This window comes from Notolepis coatsorum (assembly GCF_963971535.1).
Source record: "Notolepis coatsorum genome assembly, chromosome: 11".
Taxonomy (NCBI): Eukaryota; Metazoa; Chordata; class Actinopteri; order Aulopiformes; family Paralepididae; genus Notolepis; species Notolepis coatsorum.
Window position 1 is genome coordinate 16093298 of NC_140175.1, and position 8149 is coordinate 16101446.

An 8149-nucleotide genomic window follows, 5' to 3' on the forward strand; every position below is an offset into this window, starting at 1 on the left:
GCTCCCCTGTAGATGACACCCACACTGGAACTATTGTGGAGGTATGCGTGTCCCCATCATTCTGGATGACTCTAAACGACGTTGCCTGGTCGTGTGGCGGAGTATTTGTACCGTTGTGTAGGTACTTAGCACGGTTCCTTGCATCTGACCTTGGAGTCATCCTTTCTTCCGTGGTGTGATCATCATGGAGGCGAGTCATATGTCTTCTATCACAGATCTCGCAGTTGGTTCTATCTCTACAGTCCCTACAGCGATGGCCCGACTTCAGACAACCAAAGCACAACTGATTTTCGCGAACAAACTTGTTTCGTTCAAACATGGTCTTCTGCATAAACTTGCGACACCTTTGTAGACTATGGCCGGTCGTAGCACAAAGGACACAGTGTGTGGCGCCGGCTGTCTCATGGGCACTGGTTGCTAAGACCCTTGCTCCCAGGTCCCTGCGTCTTGCGCCCAGGTCCCTCATACCTTCCCGTGGGTTCAGGGCATGAAGCGATGTTACTGGGTTGCAAGCTATTTTGGCTTCACGTGTGAGGAACTTGACAAACTGGCTGAAGCTCGGGAACGTGTGAGTTTCGTCGTCCATGTCTACGACTTTCCTATTCCATCTTGCCGTCACTCCGTCTGGGAGTTTAGAGAGTATTTTCTGGTTCTCGTGGCAATCATTAAGTATTTCAAGACCTTTGATCTGAGGCATGGCAGCCTCACGCAACATGGCTTTCTTGGCGCCTCCCCCCACGTACTGGCGTAGACAGTAAAACTGGCTGCACCCCGATGGCTCTTCAGTAGCAGCACTACATTGAGTCTAGAACATTACCGCTGCCACAACATTCTGGAACGTTCTGGAGGAAGTCATAGCGGAACATTCTAGAACATCGAACATCCTGGCATTACATCAAGATGTCTGATAGTGGCAGCCATTCCAAGACTATGGTGGAGGAGGAGCCAACAGCCGCGGCAGAGGGCCAAGACAAGCCCAGAGAGCGCAAGTTGACGGCCGTGGCTCAAGAACTGAAGGATGAGCAAACGGCAAAGATTGAACGGAAGTTCAATACGTGCAAGGAAAGATGGCAGGAGGCGATGCGGGAAGCTGAGAACGCGCTGCGTCCCCCGGGGCGCACTCAACCCACTTAAACACGGCGGCTGGCTTGCACGATGGTCACAAACGACCGAGTGATCGGTGTTGCCAGTCAGAGCAGAACATTAATTCCATTTTAGAAGGGAGTCTGGTTGTTTCCCTGCCAACGTCTCTAGTAGACAAACATACCAGCCACAGACTAGATTTACCAACAACTGGCTGGTGTTAATCTCCCACCCTGCTGTCAGTACTCAAGATAGTGGGAGTGTTGGAAGAGTAACAGGGTGAGGTTTGGGGGGCGATTCCCGTAAGGAGTCCAGTGATTCCGAGGCGCTGCTGTCCAACGGGGTCTTTCATCTTACGTTGTTGACAACCTAGGATGGCTTAGAGTAGACGACAGAGTACAGCAACTTGCAATAGGCTTGGTCTACAAGATACACTACACGACCAAGGTACCCATGTACATGTCAAAATACTTCCCAAAGGTCAGTGAATACCACGATCACAACACCAGAGGGAGCTCCACAAATCATGTGCAACCCAGATTCGGCTCAAACAAGGGACTAAACACGTTTCGCAATTATGCCACATCAATGTGGAACGCCCTACCCAAAGCTGTAAAGAAATGTGAATCACTACCCACTTTCAAAACCACTCTCAAGGAACACCTACGGGAGACTGCAATTCGAAACTGGCCCCTGTAAATGTCCTAACCCAACCCCCTCCAATGTACAGTAATGTACCTAGTATGGTTGTCAATATTCCAATGTACAGTTTTGCTTGTTTGTACAGTGCCCCCCCCCCCCCCAACGTAAATTACCTAGTATGGTTGTCAATATCCCAATGTACAGTTTTGCTTGTACAGTTGTACAGTGTTTCCCCCCCCAACCCCTCCCTACCCAACCCCCCCCACACAACCCCACCCAACCTCCTCCAATGTACAGTTTTTACGTCAAATGTATATACTCCCTTTTCTGGACTCTTTTTGTATCACAAACAGTACTGTATTTGCAAATCTGGTATGTCATAAATGTATAGATGTAGCAGTACTGTCTATCTGTATGTCATGTATGTCATATATGTCCTGATGAATTGAAAATGGGGGACCCTGATGTAAACAAGACGAAAGTCTTTCTCTGGTCTGCATCCCCTTAACAATTGTGTGTATTGAGCTGTACTGTATTGTACCCATTCTGCAATATGTTAATAAAGTTTTCAATCAATCAATCAATCAGTCGGCACCAGGGTTTCCGTTAGAAATCTTTTTTGCCGGTCTCAGTGTCTTGCAAGATTTCAATCTACCGGATAAATGGGATCAATTCCGGTCAGAGTTTATTGAGCTTAAAAACAATTGATAGGCAGGCTATTTTTATAAAGAATGACATCCTCAAGGCATGTAGATTTATAATATTTTAACTTAAAACTAGGCTACTTTTGTGTATATACAATCATTAATATATTCCAAATAAAATAAGTCCCTCGAGACTTCGTGCTGCTGCCGACTTGAAATCAAATAGGTGTCGGTGGGCAGTCGGCCCGACATTAATAAACAGCAGTCTGTTATAATCACATTTTTATGAGCTAACGAATTCCGTTATATTGGACATTTGTATTAATTATATCAAGCGAAGAACTGAGAAATTTGGCAGAGAGAGACGGCAACATTATCATGGGTTTGCGTGACTCCGCCTCCCAACGACTTGGTGCTGGATTTGCGAGAGCGTGCAGCTGCAGAGCCGCAGAGCCAGCGGTGCTTTCAGGTCCGGTCTGGGGACCGCTCAGCAGCGCCCCCCACCCAACAGCTGAATTGCCAATGGCTGAATTGGAGTATTGCACTGTGCGGGCACAACTGTCAGCTCTGCGGCTCTGCAGTTGCATGCTTCTCGCAAATCTAGCTCCCGCTGCCAAACCCAAATGAATCTCGACATCGCTTCACCAATAGTCGTTATCAGAACACTACACACATATCATAATAGAACACACATCGTTGTCATTATTAGACCTGCTTGGTGAAGCAACAATGAAACAAATGTAACTATTTTAATACAATTCAAATTGTGCTTAGAGGGAATTATTTTCACCGGACATTATGACCGGAGAGATTTAAATATGTCGGACTTCAACAGATTTTGCCGGTCAAAAACCGGTAATTACCGGATAGCGGGATCCTTGCGACCCACATCCATCTCCAGCAAAGGCCTCCGTTTCTTCGCCTCTTCTTTTTCCTATGGCGATACATCACACAGTTAACAGTCAAAAGCTTTTCATCATTAGTCACACTGGGAAGTGAACCTTCTGCCAAAAAGGGACAAGGACGGGGGGAGACAATCACACGCATACATACTGATGATGTACAGTAGGGTGTGTCAAGAAATGAAAATTTGAGAAATGAGAGGTGGCCCTATGGTTTCAAGTTGTGTTATGATATAATAAAGCATAATCGAAAGCAAAAAAGTGGGTTTGACTTTATTTACCTACCCCGTTTTTCGATTGAAAAATTGCATTTTTTGCGGATTTCTGACAGTTTCCGCCAAAATCACATTTTCATATATGTGACTGCTTGTCTACATCCTGGGACCTCATTCAGACTTACTACCCCTACCTTAAGCTTGGTATAGTAGCCCATACCATGTTACAATGCAATAACATACAATACCATGGTATACCATAAATAAATAATCGGAAGTGTGTGGTACTGTATAATTAGTGAAAACAGGGCAGGACAGCATTTTGGTTTTTATAATGCTTTATTTTTTTTGCCTTTGTTATTTTATACTTTTTATTTTATTAAATTTGTTTATCAGATACTGTAGCAATACATCTAGCTGTATTTCAAAGCCATAAATGTGGAGATTCAGTTTGATTGCATACTTCATGGCAACAGTGGCGGCCGGTCGGTTTTCGCCACTAGGGGCGCTATACCAAATATTTTGTACAGTACAGTACAGTACCACGCAACACTTGTGATTCGACTCACGCTCACGGCAATGAATCGGCTCTTATGAACGAGTCGCTCAGCTGTTACTACAACAACACACAACCAGTCAAATAAAGTATAGTCTAGACTCTAATTCACAACTTGAAACACAATATATAAATAGAAAAGTTAGAAACAAAACTCGCCCGTCTACAAACACAGGCAGATCTCTCCCTCTCTCCTTCTCTCTCTCACACACAGCGCGACGTGGAATCGATTCGTTACACAATCAGACCTATTATATACCAAGAATAACTTCAGTATGAGTACAGGGCTGTACACATATTTTGCATATTGTTAAACGAGCCAAGGCTAGCTATTAAACTATCGATATGAATCGAAAATCTGGGACCCTGATGTAAACAAGACAAACGTCTTTCTCTGGTCTGCATGCCCTTAACAATTGTGTGTATTGAGCCGTACTGTATTGTACCCATTCTGCAATCTGTTAATAAAGTTCTCATTCATTCAAACATAGACGATCTCTCTGTCTCTCGGATCAATCAAATCAAATAATTAACACATGTATGTTGTCATTTTAAACAACTCACCATTCATTCATTATGCATCAGCAGCATCAGAGAGCATTTTAGTAGTTACATTTTCAACAAGATTGCTGCTATTTAAACACTTACACTTCATGGAAACGGGGTAACATTAACCTTATGTCGACTGTAGTATTGTATGACCTCGACATAACGTTTAAACGTTAACGTTACTCCGTTCCATGCACTTCTAAGTGGCCAGCTAAGCTAACGGAGCTAACAGCTAGCAGTAGCTGTAACGTTAGGCGGCATCAGTAGACAACGTATCATGTATTAAACTAGAGTTAAGATCGCTAATCTACCTTGTTGTTGGCTTGTTGATAAAGTATATCCACTCCATGGCATTGTCCATCCAGCCTGTGTTGATGTCCATCCGGATCTCAGGTTGGTGTGGTCCAAGTAGTTTCAAGTCTTTTTTTTCTTGCATTGTCCGTCTTTCAAACGGTGTTGATTTGATGGATTTAACAGAATTATCCAATTCCATGGTGGTAGCTTTAGCTAACTATAAATCGAAATGAAAATACTCAGTCCTTGAATAAACCGAAGGCGTCTTTTCTTTTTCTCTATTGTGAACTGTAGTAGTGTAGTTGCTGTTGTTGACGAGTAGACTGAACTTGCTGACTTGCTGTGATAAGATACCTCCTCCTGGCGCGAGAAATGCGGCTATGGAAAAAAACTGGCATCGCGTCGGCCAATCAGAGAGCGTCTCCGCGAAATGCGGCTATGGAAATTCTTCACGGAAGTTCACTTTTGCTGCCTAGACCGCTTCAAATAGCGCTCGGATTCCAACATAATAGTCATATTTCAACGCACAACGCCGTATGCACTGATTGGCTGTGACGGAGACAGCGATCAAACTGTGACGCGCAGTCAGAGCGCTATCGCTTATTGCCCGGGCGAGAAATACGAAAAAATAAAAAAAAACTTCACTTCCTGCCCATGAAAACGCTGTTTTTTTTATTTAGATAATAACGTTATATTGTGCATTGGAAATACAAACATACTTAAAACGAGTAAATATTATTCATTTTAAACATGTTTATATTATTTATAGGGCTATAAAACAAAAAACAAAAAAGTTTTTTTTTTTCTTATTCTCTCATTTAACAGGTGGGTCGGCGCCCATAGCGCCACCAGTGGCGAGCCGCCACTGCATGGCAAGCTTCATGATGCCGATGAGGTCCTGCTTGCTGTTGATCCTGGACGTTATATCTACCATGTACAAGTAGACTAGAAGTCAACAGAATCAGGGCCGCCACAGTCTAATTGGTCCCGCCACAGTTTTATAATGAACCAAAAAAGATTAATAGAAATAATTCATTTTTTTTTGGGTAATTTTAATTTTTTTAAACTTTGGCCATTTCCCTGGCTCTTTTATACGTTTATCGCATTTATACTTGGTCAAGTTCGACCGACAGAAGCAGGCTGAAAGGGTTCAGATGGGGGGGAAGACACTCTGGGAAAGGCACGGCTGCAGTCCGGGATTCGAACTCGCTCAGCCCCAGATCCGTGACGAGCACGGTTGTCCACGGCGCTGAAATAGCACTCGCGGTACGTGGTGAGCTACTGGAGCTCCCCTGGGTAATATTTTTTTAAATATAAAGTTTGCCAATAGGGATGTATCAGTATAGTGCGGTGGCTTAGCAAAAAAATTTGGACGCGCCGGACAAAAGCACAAAATTTTTTCCACGTGTTCCCCATCACCATAGCTTTCATTTTGGGGTAGGGGGCCACATCATCATGATGGATTTCAAGATGGCTGCCATGTAAAATCAAGGTTCTGCCCATTAATAAATATCTTGGTCCATAGCGCGCTCAATATTTGAGCGAACACAAAAGTATTGGTATCCCTGTAAACTAGAGAAGCTAAGCTTTCCATTGGTACCATTTTCATTAAGCCCAACTGTTGGGAAGGGGGTTTTAATAGGCAATGATTCAAAATGATGTAAAATTTTCGCCTAGAAAAAACTGCCATGCTTATCTTCCAAAAGGTCCCTTGGCTGTTCACATGAATATATCAGAGTGAACATTGGTTTTATAGGTACCCACAAACCTCTTCTTTCCAGACATACCCACTTTGTCCAACTTGCATGCTATTTGGGGCAATAATCAAGCAGGTTTGTGCATGTGGTACAAATGTGTCGAACATTCTAACAACTGCCAAAAATGTGAATGTTGGGTTAGGGTTTGTTGTTAGAATGTTGAACATAGAAGATACATTTTGGTGTCAAACTATACATTTTGTGGGTCAATAAATGTGTTAATGCTATGAAGAATGTCACCAGATGACCGCTGCGGGGTGGAAGACAATCACACGCATACATACTGTAAAAGTGGCCTTCCTTTAAGAGGCCTTTTCACCTCTTAAGTATTCTAGACCACAGACAGTTTTACAAGTTATAATTGAGCACATCGTGTTCAAAAAATTCTCAGATTTCAACATATGACACATCATTTGAAAGCTTAGATTCTGTACTTTAGCAATCTGGAATAATCTGAAAAATTAAAATGTAGACATCTGGTACAAACCGAAAAGAAGCGCTGCATATCTTTTACTAGAGAAGGCGTCTCCTTGGGCTGCGCAGGACGGCTGGGGTTGGACCTGGGGACACAGACGCTGCCGTTAGACAACCCTGGGCGGCACGCACTTCCCCAGCCTCTCAACCAGTGTGGTAGCTCATAGTGTAGTATGCATCGATCGATCGGCCAGCGATCAGTATCGGCCGATATTCAGTATAAATATGAGATCGGTGAATTCCGATAATGCTTTATTTTCGCCGATCGTGAAAACCGATCGAAAAACATGATCCAATTCTTAGCGGAGATCTCACTCGCTGACTTCTCTCTCAAGCACACAGAGCTGCAGCGCACGGCCCCTCCTCCTCCTCCTGCCCCTCCCGCACCCGTGTCAACACAGAGGCTCCTATTGCCTCCGGCAGTCTGCTCTAGTCTGGTGCATGGAACCTCTGTGAGCTAACGTTATCTACCTAGCTATCGTTACTGTTTAAACTAAATGACCCAGTCAACTATTCACTTTTAGTTTAATACATGAGGCATTGTCTAACGGTATCTAGCTGGCGAGCTACTGATAGCTCCTGATATCAACAAATGCTCCAGCAATAGTCTAGTAGTGGATGATACCTCCGTTAGTTAGGTAGCTCACGTTAGCTCACGTTAGCTCACTGTTCAAAACTAAATGTCCCAGTAAACTAAATAGTTCACTGAGGCGTTGTCTTAACGTTATCTAGCCGGCTAGCAGTAGCTACAGATAGCTCCTGATATCAATGTCTTATAACATTGATTCAATGCGTATTCGAGCCCCTGGCTTGCATCGCAGTCACGAAAGGGGCTAGCTGAGGGAGTAGGATATATCTGCTGAGCCGCAGATATACCCTGCTGAGGGCATGCTGAATGTGATTTGACCAAAGCAGAGTATACACACAGACAGTGGAGCTGTTTGTAGATAGCAAGCATTTTGACTTGTTGCGTGGTGTCTCGCAGATAATACAACTACAAGTATAATTATATAATATATATATATTTTATAAA